Source organism: Equus przewalskii, chromosome 4, assembly GCF_037783145.1.
Source record: "Equus przewalskii isolate Varuska chromosome 4, EquPr2, whole genome shotgun sequence".
In the NCBI taxonomy this organism is placed as follows: domain Eukaryota; kingdom Metazoa; phylum Chordata; class Mammalia; order Perissodactyla; family Equidae; genus Equus; species Equus przewalskii.
In genome coordinates, this window is record NC_091834.1 from 100174024 (window position 1) to 100188035 (window position 14012).

Here is a 14012-nt window from a genome sequence, read left to right on the forward strand (position 1 = left end):
ATTTTACATTACTTACTTAGGATGGATTGCTGCATGTGGAGAGGTAGCGTTAGAAAGTGTAAACTGTTTATGGCTTTTCATATGTGGAGCCGGTCTAGTTTCCCAAACTCAGTGCCAGTGTCCATGTAAGATGTGAGGAGGCCGGGTTCTTTGAACGCTATCAGCAGGGTTTGCTTATTTTCCATTGTTCTGAAAATAATTAGCCAACAATGGTTCTTGATAATTTAATTTGCCCTTCTTTAATTACTGGAGAACAAAGAGTTCAAAAGACAGATCTGGCAAGATTGATGTGTCACTGAGAAAGGCCCCCTGGAAGGCGGCCAAGAGCCTGCACAGGGTCACATTTATGATGGTGAAATCACCTTCCGGGTTCAAAAATCCCATTTGCCGAAGTCCCGGGGTGGACGGGCATGGGGACGCTAACAAAGTTCATAAGAGACTGTGTGAAAACGAACTTTTAGAGGTCAGCTGGATATTATCAAAGCGTAACCTATGTGTACTCTACTTAACCCAGTAATTATACTCAAGAAATCTGTCCTAGAGAAATACTAGTATTATAGGAAAATATATTCACAAAATCACACAATTTTTTGTGTGATCATGAAATGTAGGGAAAAAACTAAATATCCATCAGTAGAAGAATTACTATTTAACTGCAGTACATAACCATTAGGAAGAGTGAGACAGATATGTTTATTCACATGAGAAAATACCCATGGTATATCATTAAGCTTACAAAAGCAGAATATGTAAAGTGCAATTATGTTTATGTTAAAAACCCAGGCATGCATGTGTGTATTATTATACACCACACACACTGACAGCATTCTTTGCAACAGTGGAATTGGATTGTATTCAGAGCAAAAGATACCTGTAATCCTTCCAGTCTTTTTTTTTTAAGATTTGACAGACTAGCACAGGTTGCCTCCCGAGGTCGTGTGGTGGGAGTGGGGAAGGGAAGGATAGTAGGACGATTCTGTCATTTTGTTCCTTTTTTTTTTTAACAAGAAGCATGTGTGACTTTTGAAAGCAAAACTAAAATGCCTAGATGCGCTCTAACTCTCTGAGCGTCCTCATTTTCCTATTTGCTAATAAAGAAAAGATTTGGACACTTTAACTTTGCCCTATTATATCAAACCACAGTTAAATTGGACTGTTTTCAATTTCTTTATTACCTGAATTCCACCTTTTATGAATTTCCAATTTATTCTCTTTGAGCATTTTTATGTACTAAGCTATTCATTTAATAAGATATTAGAGGTTCCAGTTCCATTTAAGCATGACAGATTGATCATACCTATTTGCTTTTGCTTCACCCTAAAATCCCTGGAAAAGGATTTAAAAGTAAACAAAACAGGACACAAGTCACCCTGAACAGAGGGCAGAAGAAGACAGCGACATTTAGGAAGGCAGACAGCAGACGGAGGCAGAGCATCACAAGTAGACAGAGAAGAGCTGGAGCCCAAGCTGGTTGAGGGAGAGGTTCCCGAGCAAGCCGACCTGTGGCCCTGACCCTCTGGAGGCTCAGAAATGGGAGGCCACGGGCATCTCAGAAAGATGGAGTTGGAAACAGAGGATCAACTTAAGTTTATGTGAGAAGCCAATCTTCTCCTCACCCCCTGCAGCAGGGCAACTGCCCCAATGCCACATCGGGCAGAAGACGGGAGTGGCTGAGCTCCAGGACAGGCCACATGGCTGACAGTGGGGATGCCACACTGGTATCAGGGAATTGAATGAAAGTTCCCATTGAGATTTCCAGAGTCCTGGCTGCAGATTCCTTGAGAGAAAGGGTGGGGGATTCTTCTTGGGGAAAAGTGGACATCCCTGGAGAGAAGGCTGCTCCATACAGATGGACCAGCCCTGTCACCCCACTGTGAAACCCACTCATTAACAAGCTTTTGGTCCCAACACAGTGCCTCGCTCTCAAGGCATCAGCAGGCATTCGATTCAAGGCTTTATTGTGACAAAGACCAGACAAACAAAGATAATACTTGGAAAACAACCTTTTTTGAAAAACCAAACCACTATCATTCATATTCTGTGTTCCAGTTCCTAGTATCACATAACAATTGTTCCCAAAACTTAGTGGCTCAAAATAACAGCAAACGTTTTATTATCTCGAATGGTTTCTATGGAGCAGGACCTCAGAGAGCTCCATGGACAGCTCTGGCCTGGAGGCTCTGAGGGCATTGCAGTCAGATGGCAGCCAGGCCTGGAGGAGCCGGGAGCTGGCCAGGCTGCTGTCTATCCCCTCAGGTCGACTCAAGGCTCTTCCATGTGCTCTCTCCATGTGAGCTAGTGTGGCTTCTTCCAGTGAGGTGGCCTCGGGGCAGGCAACTGCTTTCCTGGTTAATCATGGTTCCAATGTGATTGGTCCAGGTCCCCAGGTAGGAGTCACACTGCCTTCTGTAACTTCACCACGGACGTTATGCACCATCATTTCTGCCACATCCAATAGGTTCAAGCAAGTCCTAAGGCTGCCCAGATTCTAAGGGAGGGGAGTGAGAGCTATTGTGGCAGCCATCTCTGGAAAGTAGATCAGGGAGAGAGAAGAAGATACTGCATCCCTGAAAAAGTAAGGGAATCAAGCCCTCTCCCCATGCAATTCAGAGTTTAGACGTTAACAGTTTTGAAAATTAAAATCTGATAGCAGAAACTAAAAAATAAAAGACTTAGAAGGTAAAAATCTAGTAAACTGTGCAGAAATAATAGAACAAAAAGACAAAGAGATGAGAGCCAGCCCTGATGGCCTAGTGGTTAAAGTTCGGCCCTCACTGCTTCCACGGCCTGGGTTCGTTTCCCAGTGGGGAACCACACCACCTGTCTGTCAGTTGCCATGCTGTGGTGGCAGCTCACATAGAAGAAATAGAAGGACTTACAACTAGGATATGCAATCATACACTGGGGCTTTGAGGAGAAAAAAAAAAGAAGAAGATTGGCAAAAAAGAGGAGATGTTAGCTCAGGGCGGATATTTCTCTGCAAAAAAAAAAAGAAAGAAAGAAAGACAAAGAGATGGGAAACAGGAGAGAAAAGATGAGAAAGAAGATGAAACCAGTAATTTCAAATATAAGTGATAAAAGATCTAGAAAACAAGAACACAGAAAAAAGGAATGAAGAAAATTATCAAACAAATGAATCAAGACATCACAATTGAACTGAAATGAGCTTTCCATGAACTGAAGGGCGTGAGTTTATAGATTGCAAGGACTCAACACAAGCGAAAGAAGGGGGAAACCCACAAGAATTCATAGCATTATGAAATTTCAGATGATTAGGTATAAACAGAAAATTCTGAAAGTTTCCAGGATGATGGTAAAAGAAGATTCAAGGACAACAGCCATGCAGCAGGCCTAGAGAGCAACTAACTCAGATTGAAAAAGGAAGATGGAGAGGCCAGGGTGACGTTTCCAATAAAAATGTGAAAGAGTTTATTTACGTTTACAGAGAGGAGAGTTATACTTCCAACTGAGAAATAGAGGATTAATTAGTGATAGGTACGCAGAAAACAAGGCAAGTGAAGAAACAGAAGATTACGCTGGAATACAAATGCAAGTGTTGTAAAATATGTACAATCAAGAATAACAATACAAGCTTGTTACTTAGAAATCCCAGGGAGTTAATGTCAGGAAAAAAATAGATTGCTTCTGAGGAGTGGGAGTTGCAGTGGGGGCAGGTAGAGTGGGGGACTTCCTTTATCTGTTTTAAGCTTTGAAGAAATAGTTGAGTTCTTAGACTATGTATGTCATAACATCCTTTAAAAAACAAACTTAAATACCACATTAAAATGATTGCTTAGGGGCCGGCCCCGTGGCCGAGTGGTTAAGTTCGTGCGCTCCGCTGCAGCGGCCCAGGGTTTCGCCGGTTCGAGTCCTGGGCGTGGACATGGCACCACTCATCAGGCCATGCGGAGGAGGCATCCCACATGCCACAACTAGAAGGACCCGCAACTAAAGACACACAACTGTGTACCTGGGGGCTTTGGGAGAAAAAGGAAAAAAAAAACCCTAAAAAAAAAAAAAATGATTGCTGAAAAGCGAAAATAAAAAATAGTGGAATAAAGACATTTTTATTCCCCTCCCTCAAAGCCACTGATATCAAAAAGATGAAATAAAAGACAAAAAAATAATCTATCTTCAATGAAACATGGAGATAGCCGTTACTGCAAACCACAAATTAGAAAGCATGAATACCAGATACTTTGAAGTGTGGATCAGAATGAGAGAGGAGGCAGTGAAAACATATTTTCTTAACCATGGTTTACTCAAAGTTCAGCAATTCCTTCAGTCTCATTTCAGTTTCTGTACCCTATTATTTTTTTGTGACATATGACTTTATTTCTTTTCTTGTGAAAGTGGCATAGGAGATTCTAAGTTATTTGCATCTTTTGGTGCTGAGTTTTTTTATAATGAACACATCTTTCTTTTAAAAAAATCAATCTACTTCTTTTAAAAAAATGAAATTTCTTTTTTTTCTTTTGATGAACACGTTTTTTAGTTAAGAGAATTTTCACCTAGTATTTGAAAATTACAAAAAAATTCATTATCTTTCCTTTTTCTGTGAATATTTTTTCCATATGATTGTTTTCAGGTCAAATATTAAGCTGTTGAAAGTACCAGCCCAACCATCCCATGCAGACTGAGAGGTTGGGAAGTGACTCACACACTTTCCAAAGGAGGAAAGGAGTTAGAATCCACCTGCACTCCACCTCCCTGTGGGGCGGATGAGGACCAGGCCAACCTAGCCATTAGCTAGGGTGGGCGCAGGGCCCACGATGCTCTTAGGGACCCACAAAAATATGTTAATTTATTTAAAAATCATATGAAAAAAATGAATTCTTAGGTCAAAGAATTTATTTTAATATGTAAGTAATGTATTTGTCCTTGTAACAACACAGTTGTAAAATACAACTTTTCATAATTTTTTTTAGGGAGGAAAGGGCCCAAGACAAACGTGCCCAGGGGCCCACAAAAGTCATAATGCAGCCTTGATGAGGACTTTGAGGCCTAAAAAGCTTCCTGGAGTTGGTGGTGGCCGAGCCCAGACCGAAACTCGAGTCTTCCACCTCCTCCTGCTGTGCTTGTGTGTCTACTGTGCCGTCCTTCAGCTTGGCTGTTCAATGCTTTCTCTCATCTAGCCTGCGCTCCTCATCTAACCTTCTCTCTTGCTTTAGCCAAGATGTATCTTCCGATGCAGTTGGGTTGACCCTACCTTATTTCCTATTATTCATCACAAACATACTCCATCTCAGCTCAGTCGACCCTCTCATTGTTCCAAGTCCATTACTGCCCATTCCCAGCTCTAGTTCTCGTTCCCACCCACCCCATGTGGAATAGTCTCCCCATTTCCCTCCGCCTGCTCCAGAGTAACCTCCTCTCAAGAGGCTTTGTTCCAGCGCAGCTTCTTTCAGGATGCCCTTTTAGATGACTCCAGCCTTGAGTGATCTGTGCTATGTCTAAAAGTGCTTATCGCTTAATAACAAACTTATCACCTCTTATCTCATCTTGTGTTATCTTATCTTGTCTCTCATATTTCAGTCTGGTCTCTCCAATTATCTTATAGGGTGCTGGACCGCAGAAGCCCTGTCTTATAGACTCACTGAGCACATGATCACTCAATAATCACTGAGCACTCACTCAATAGGCACCCAATTGATTGGTGGGAGCCTCTGATGACTCCTCCTACAATGATGAAGTCAGGTACCACCTCTTCTGGGTGCCTGAAATAGACATGGTTTCATTTCTCTTTCTTATGTTTGCACCCCCTGAGATATCTGTCACAGCGTCTGATTGCGAATTCCTCAAAGATAGAAGCTGATACCTTTTCATACCCGTATCCCCTACCCCCAGCACAGTGCCTGGCTCAAAGTGAGTGGTTACTAAATATTTGATGAGTGAGCATTTTCTAGAACCGGCTTTTCAATTGAATTTCTTAGTTCCGGAAATGTTTGTTTTTAACGTGGGCTTCCCACTCCTAGGGAAAAAATAGGAGGAAAAAAAAAAAAAAGCAAGAAACCAATTTAAGAGCAGAATGAAAATGGTGAAAGTTATTTCCATAGAAGCCTTAGCTGACCTTTCAGAGTTTCCTTCCCTGCACCGCTAAATTCACAACCTAAACTATAACTAGCTTTCCAACCTAGATGAGCATCCCACTTCCACACACTTGATCTGGTGTCAGTTTGTGTCTTTGGGCGATGAAATATTGCAAAGACTTTTCCTGCCTCTTGCTTTGATGCTATTTTTTTTAATCTGAAGTACTCAGTGATGGAATAACTCCAAAGCTGTGATAGTCATTAAATGATCCAAATCAGGATTTAACATATCCTGGAATTGAGACTCTCATAGAATCGTTCCAGGCCCTGAAGACCACTTTTGTTTCTCTGTTTTCTTGGTGTCCCGAGCAACTCTTTTCTGAGAAATCGCTAGAATTTCCCAAGTAGTTGAACCACAACAAAGACCACGGAGAGAGAAGAGGGGCTGCTCAGGATTCAGAGCACACGATCTTACACATGCATCCGATGGCAATGGGAGTTTAGAAATGCTTACCAAAAATACCCGCATCCACGTTTGGCCTGTCAAATCTGACCAGTCTTGTCTTGATCGTTTTACCAGGTCACTCTCAGCTTTGCAAACACTGATCCAAAGCCAAAGCACAAACAGCATTTTTAACGAGCTTCTAGGAGAACCTCCTATTTGCACACACATATAAGATTAATTTTCCCCAGAGCTGACCAATTTCAGGATCAATTGACTACTAATCCCAAGGAGCAATCATAAATGAAATTCCCTAAAATTGTTTCGAATATCAGAACCTAGCAAGGCAAACTTTATTTTGAAAGTACAGTTCAAAAACTCATGTCTTAATCCCAAATGAAATAAATCAACCACTAATTAGACTTTTCTGATTCCTGTTGTGGCCAGGCAGGGAAGAGCTCACAGCAGCAGAATGGGGATGAACTTGGAGGGGGGCTGTCTCTGCAAGCTCAGGGCTCACTGGAATGGGCAGCAGTGGGCCTGGAGTTGGTAGCTATGCTGCAGCAGCCGGGAGAGGAAGCTGCTGAGGACCAGAATGGGGATTGGCTCCCAGCAGCTGGGATCAGTCTAGCAATGATGACATTTCACTGCGTGCGGGGCACTTTCCTGAGCGTTCTACACGTATTAATTAACTCATTCGCTCAAGAATCCAATGAGGAAGGTAGTTTTCCTAGACCCATTTTATGAACATGAAAACTGATGCATAGTGAAAGTAAATACCTTCTCTGAAGTTATTCGTCTAAGTGGCAGAGCAAAGATTTGGCCTTGGACAATTTAGCTGGAACGCCTGTCCCCTTAACCGCTGAGCTGTGACCCTCTCCAGGAGGTAATGGGCTTCCCTTTCAGGCAGAGGACAGAGGACGGCCACTGGAACTGTGAGGGCAGGCAATACACAGAGAGACACATCGATGACCTTCCAGGAAATTCTAACAGTTTGCACCAGGCTCCAGGCCCAGAGGAGGGACACAGAGAGGGGCCCCGAGGGAACTGGGCCTCTTTCTAGATGGTGTGTCCCTAACTCCTTGACTGCATGTTCCTGAAAGAAAAATATGTTGAGCATGAGTCCCAATTTATATACTTTCATTTATATATTCACTTATAAATTTTGTACATGTACCACTGAATTAATGTGCATCATAAAATATGCATAAAAGGAAAAATTTTTCTCTTACACCAAAAACTTACCATAAATCCACTTCAAAGAGCACTCACTTGTACTAGCTAGCACTGGAAATGTGTGTCCCTGACCAAAAATATATTTTTTTAAGTAATTTGGGTCTATTTTTATTTTGAAGTTTATCAAAATTTCTTGATCCAGAAGCCAGTTTTCCTAGAATCATTCCCTAATTGTTTAAGATTATTTATCCACGTATGGATGATTACTTGAAAACATTGCAGTGCAAGACCTTTGATATATTGCATAATCCTGAAACTATATGTTAAAACAAAAACAGAATAAAGAACCTTTAAAAAGCCTGCAACAATACCAAAAAAAAAGTCACCCAACGAGAACAATTCTCTCTAGAACAATTCTTTTAAATCCCAGAAATAAAGCCAAAATGTCAATCATTCTTTTTAGCATTTTTCACAGCAAAACAACAGCCAGTGTGCAAAACAAAGCATTGGAGTGCAAACAATTGTAGGGGAGGAAGATATTTCCTCTATCTGCTCTGGGTCTTTCTGGCCAGAAAACGAATTAAATTCACATGAGATAGAATAACAGGAGAAAATTAAACAAAACTTTATATCATGTATACATGGGAGAGGCTCAGGCAAACTGAGCAACTTGCCAAAATGGCAGAAGTTCGCATCTTAAACACCACCCTCAGCTAAAGACAAAGGAGGATGTTGGGGGTGGAGAGAGTCAGTTATGGGAGAGTACCAGATAAGTACAGTAACCAAGAGTCAGGTTATTATGCAGACTTGAGTCCTTGCCTTCCACAGTGATGAGAGTTTCTAGAGATAAGGTCATCTGGCTTCTTCCTGGTACAGAGAGGGAGACACCTTTACAGATGGAGACTTCCTTTACAATGTAAATGTCTCTTAACAAAGGGTAAGTAAATTCTACTTTTCAGAGTTTCTTTCCTCTCTGCAGTTTTTTAAAGTAACCAGCCCAAAATAATCCTCATGCCAAAGACACATATCTTGGGATGGCCAATTCCAGTCTCCCACACAATCTAAGCTACTGCCAGGGACAGAACATGTCTCATTGGGAACAAAGATTTCTTTTTCTGATCAGAGCAATAACACGCACATACAAAATGAAAAATTAAATTAAAAGAAAGCATTTCAGCAATCCCGATGGGCTTGGGCCCTCTGATAGCTCCTCAAAGTCCATCAGTGGATTATTGTCCCGTTGTTAAAGCCAGCCGCCACTTGAAACCGAATCTAATGGAAAGAGGAGGAGCTTAGCAAAGGAGCTAAACATCTTACCTGAAAACCTCCTTTAAAACTAGGATCCTTATCAGTCATGTCTCAAAGGTTCCTCTCCATCCTGCAAAGGAGAGATCAGTTCCTCAAGTTCCTCTTGTGTGGGCATCACTTGAGTTTTCCCTGAAGCCCTGGGAAGACCAAAGGTTTTTTCCAGCTGGAGCCACAAGAGTCTGAACCCAGGTATCCTTTTCCTGCACAAATCTCGACCTGACAGAAACTGTAACATGAGACTCTCAACTTCCGTATTCAGGGAACAGGATCGAGTTGGCCGATAAGGTCGATGATGATTGGGTTATGAAGGGGTTGATCCAAGCCAGCAGCAACCGAGGCTATTGTCTGCTACTCAAAGCTGCGGCCCCTGGAGTAGCAAATTACAGCCTCTGTTCTGTTTCTTTTGAAACCTCTTTTAGGGATGGGCAGCTCAGGGCAATTTGTGTTTAAGGTCATAGGTTTCACAATGGGAAATTACCCAAGAAGTAAAAACTCTGTGAAAGTATTTTATAAAGGTTTTTAAATCATCAGATGCCCAATGTACATCACTAATTGTCTTATAAGCTTTAACGTGACTCCTTCTCCAGGTGCGTGGTTGAGATTTGGTTGAGGAAAGTCTGTATCTACTGCAGCCCCCTTAAAATCTTCTGTGCTAATAAAAAACCTGCATCCTTGCTCTCCAGCCATGAGGACTGTGACTGTAAATGTCCTTCCCAAGCGGTAGCACACCGTTAGTTATCTGAGGACATTTTGTTCTCACTTGTGGATGCTCCCTGGGCACACCTCTATGACATGCAGTGGTCATCTTTTCCGATTGTCCTTGTTAGGCACCTGAACTTTCATGAGAACATTCCAACCATCCCCTTGTCTTAGCAGATGGTTAAAGCTCCATAGAGTATTTGCCTTCAATACTTAGAATACGTTCAATAGTTAGAAAATGTGACCTTGAATTCACTGCTGCTTAGTGCTTAGCAGAAGCTCAGTTGAGAGCAAGCATTTAGGAGGACAGCCTAAGGCCGTGCATTTCACACGCTACCCTGGAGATGTGTTTCTCCCCCGGGCAGACATAACTTTTTAGAAATATTGATACCTGATCCCCATCTAGAAATCAGTCCGATGTGGGTGCTCAGAGAACACAAGGAGGCCACTGAAGGTGGAGTGGAGTGAACAACAATGGGAAAAAGAGAAGGAAAGGAAGCGAAGGAACTAATGAAGGAAATGAAAGGAAGAGGGCCCAGATTATGGAGGGTGTGGAGGGTCATGGTAAGGGCGTGGCTTTTGCTCAGAGAGAGACTGAGGGGATTCTGAACAGACGAGTGACATGATATGACATACATTATAAAATGATCACTCTGGCCAAAGTATCTCCTATTTCCATTGTTTCACTTAAATAAACCCAGAAAAACTCAAAGCAAGAAACAACTTTCCAAGCTACTACTCAAATGTCCGATGGCAAGAAATGGCAAGGATCCTAAATGCCAGAATCTTCCATGTATCATCTCCCCAGATTCCTGAAAGAGATATGTAGAAGGCATATTTCAAACAAGTTCACTTTTTTTTTTTTTCATTCTACGAGGCTTGGACTAGAAATGAGAGCTTGCAAGTTCTTTTTCGTTTAAGCGTGTCCAAAGGTCATTCCCAGAAATTCTAATTTAATGGTTTGGGATAAAGTGTAGGCATCTGTGTGATTAAAAGGCTTCTGGGGTAATTCTAATACAGAATTACCTCTCCAGAGGCTGGTGAAAACAGCTGACGTTGGCAATGCTCTTATTTTTTCCTTTTTTTACTCTACAGCTGTGCTGCCCAGTATGGTGGCCACTAGCTATGTGTGCCTCTTGAGCGCTTGAAATGGGGCCAGTTCAAATTGAGATGAACTATAAGCATAAAACACTCAGTGGATTTCGAAGACTTTGGATGAAAAAATAGACGTGAAATGTCTCATGAATAATTTTTACATAGATTACATTTTGAAACAATAATATTTTGGGTACGCTAAATTAAATATAATATATCATTTAAATTAACCCACTAGTTTTTTCTGACTTTTTAAATGTGGCTACAAGAGAACTTTAAAATTACAAATGTGGCTCACACTATGTTTCTGTTGGACAATGCCAATGCTGAGCATTTCAAAGGCTCCTCTTACATGGGAACCACAGCCCTCTGTCTGCCAAACCTTCAAAACACACCTCGCATGGTCCATTCTCCAGAGCAATTGTTTTTTAAAGAAAAACGCTAAATTGCTTATTTAGATCTTTCTTCCAGGTAAGGTATGAGGAGAAAGCATTGAAAGACAACACAACATAGTAGTTAGTAGTAAGAACTTGTTAGATGTGTGACCGTAAGCGAGTTATTTACTTTCTCTGAGTCTCCATTCCCTCATCTGTAAAATCTGCATAATAGCATGTACCTCAAGGTGCTGTGAGGCTCAGTAACACAGTTCCTATCTCTCCATAAGTGGTAGGTACTATTTTAATTGACGCCAAGCTTTAGAAAAGATGGGGAGGCACCCTGGCTTCAGGTGACGTGACTCGGTGTGAGCATCGACAGAGGGGAGGTGCAGAAAGCCGTCACCTTCTTAACTACTCCTGAGTTTTCTTACAGTATAGTTCTGTCATTTGATTGGAAATAAACTCTCAGAATGTCAATTTTATATTCAAATATAAGTAAAAAACTAATTAAAAGGCAAAATGTCATTTGGAATGAGTATTTTTGATGAGCAGAACTGTGGTTGCCACGTGCCTTCCCTAAACGTCACGACGAAAGAGAGAGGCACGTGGATCTTTGCGAAGAAGGCGGGAGGCAGGGGAGATGGCTACAAGTCTTCCAGCACCTAGTGTTGCAATGTCACTGTTTTGTTTCTGAGGGTTTGCTTTATCTTGCTGTTTATGTCTGACCGTAAGCCTTTCCACCTTTTGACCTCACAACCGTGATCTCATAACGCTCATCAGTCCTGAAATTTAAAATTTAGTTTTGACATCATTTTGTCCCAGTCCTTCCAAATGGCCAAGCACAAGAACTTTCTTTTTTTTAAACTTTATGACTGAATTCACTGAACCAGTTTGTCTTCAAAAGTTTCTTTTTTTTCATAGACATGGGAAGACTCACACAGTTGGTTTCCCTTATTCTCAGGAGACAAACCAGTTAGGCTAAAGCTGACTCTGTATGTAGCTAGGCTCCCTATCCTCCTCCAGGGGGTCAGCTCCAATTAGAATGAAATAAGGATTGGGCGGGCAGCATGCATTTTAAATCACCATCCGTGGTTCCCATTATTTCTAAACAAAGGCACCATTAGAACAGGGATATATTTGCAGACATTTCTTTACCCTTTGGACTATGGAAACAATGAGAAATTAGAGAGAAGTGATTATTTTAAACCTTCATCTAACTATGGAACAAAAGAAACGGCAATAGTCAGGGAAATATTATAGTTGAAAAAATAAATGTATGTGGCTTTGGAGCTATATTTCTGGAGGAGAATGCTACAAGCAGAAGAGGCAAATGAATAAGTTGGGAACAGGGACAATCTCAGTTCCCGAGCCAGGGTCGTCTTCGTTAGACATGAGATCAAAACCTTACAATACCAGGAACCTGTGCCTTTAGACTGGGTTTCTTTGAACCATTGGCCTGGGTGCTGAAAATAGCAAAGAGCCTTTTGGAGAATCCTTAACTCGGAGCCGTCACAGCACTTCACGTGAAGTGCTGTCCTTCCCTGCGTTGACCCCTCTCCTGCCTCTGGGAGTTGTTTGGCAGCTTCCTTTGTGTCAAAGGACAGGTCGGTGAGCAAACTCTTAGGCAAACTAGGGCTCGGCATGTCACTAAGCAACAAATGCTTTCCAGAAAACCATTTTGAGGTGTTCCAGAAAATGTGTGTGTGTGGATACACTCATCCATATTTTATGGGGGAAAAGTATGCACACATATTTACATACATACTTTCCAAAAGTACACACACATTCATTTTCAGGAAAACCACTTTGAGATTGACTTTATATATATGGAGAGAGAGAGAGAGAGAGCTATAGACCCACAGAGAAAACCTTTCACGAGTATTTTTAATTTATTTGTGTCAGAATAAATTTATTCTATAAAACAATGAATAAATCTATTCCTCTCCCACAGATGTGGTACAAAAATAGGGGCGTGCTTGAAGAATGTCCAAAGGGTGGTAAGCTTCCAATAGATGTGAAAAAATATTAAAGTAAAATTCTAGTTGTCAGTTTTCTAATTGAAGCTGTCTCCTCATTTGAAAATATTGTTTTCATTGACATAGAAGGAAAAGAGGATCAGCCACGTGCCCCATGACGTTGAGACAAATTACAAACATATACAAGAAGATTTTTCAGGAGGGTTCTCACCATGGTGGGGGTTCAGGGTTCCATCGTTCAAGGCCATGCGTATTAATACAATAAAGGAGTGGCCTAAATTCACTCTTTTCCTTCTCTCTCCTTTCTCCTCTTCTCATTTTTACTTCCTTTCTCCTTACTCCTTCTTCCACCAAAGAACAAAGTATAATAACTTTTTAATGACAACCTCATTTTCAGGAACTCTGGATAATTCATAATCCTGAATTTATTTTTTCCAAAATGTCCTGATAGCCAATTATTTCTTAACACTTTGAGGTGAATTTTTGCCTTTTATCCCATATTTTATCTTCTTTGGAGAAACTGCCCTTGAAAAATTATAGATGGTGATAGAAATATATTGCCAACGTGTCTAGATTTTCTTTTGAGGAGGTGGTGGGGACTATAAATGAAAAAAATAAGAAGATGGCCAAACTGGTCCACAATACGATTAATTCATTCATTAATTCTACAAGTGTGCATTAAATACTTAATACGTGCCAAGAGTTGTACTGGACTCTGGAGGTACAAAATCAGATAAAAACACAGTGTTGGCCTCAAGGAATCCCTGGTCCTCAGTGTATGTGTATGTAAACTACCAATTGTAGTTTAGTGTTAGAAAGCCTTTGTGATTACTATTATTTTGAATTTATTGCAGAGAAGAATGAATGTTTAAGTCTAGTTCTCACAGAAACAAGTGATAACTAGTGCAAA

At 41.1% G+C, this 14012-nt stretch overlaps 1 protein-coding gene and 1 long non-coding RNA gene across 2 annotated transcripts in view; one reads left to right on the forward strand and one right to left on the reverse strand.

Moving 5' to 3' along the window:
- The window catches only part of CNTNAP2 (contactin associated protein 2), a 1871069-nt gene that overhangs the window by 1690461 nt on the left and 166596 nt on the right, over positions 1 to 14012 (forward strand). The window lies entirely within an intron of this gene.
- LOC139082929 (uncharacterized) lies at positions 1942 to 9332 on the reverse strand. The gene is made up of 4 exons (XR_011539302.1): positions 8965 to 9332; positions 7252 to 7567; positions 6544 to 6631; positions 1942 to 2526 (listed from the first exon to the last, which is right to left on the reverse strand). It is a non-coding gene; the product is annotated as an uncharacterized lncRNA (long non-coding RNA).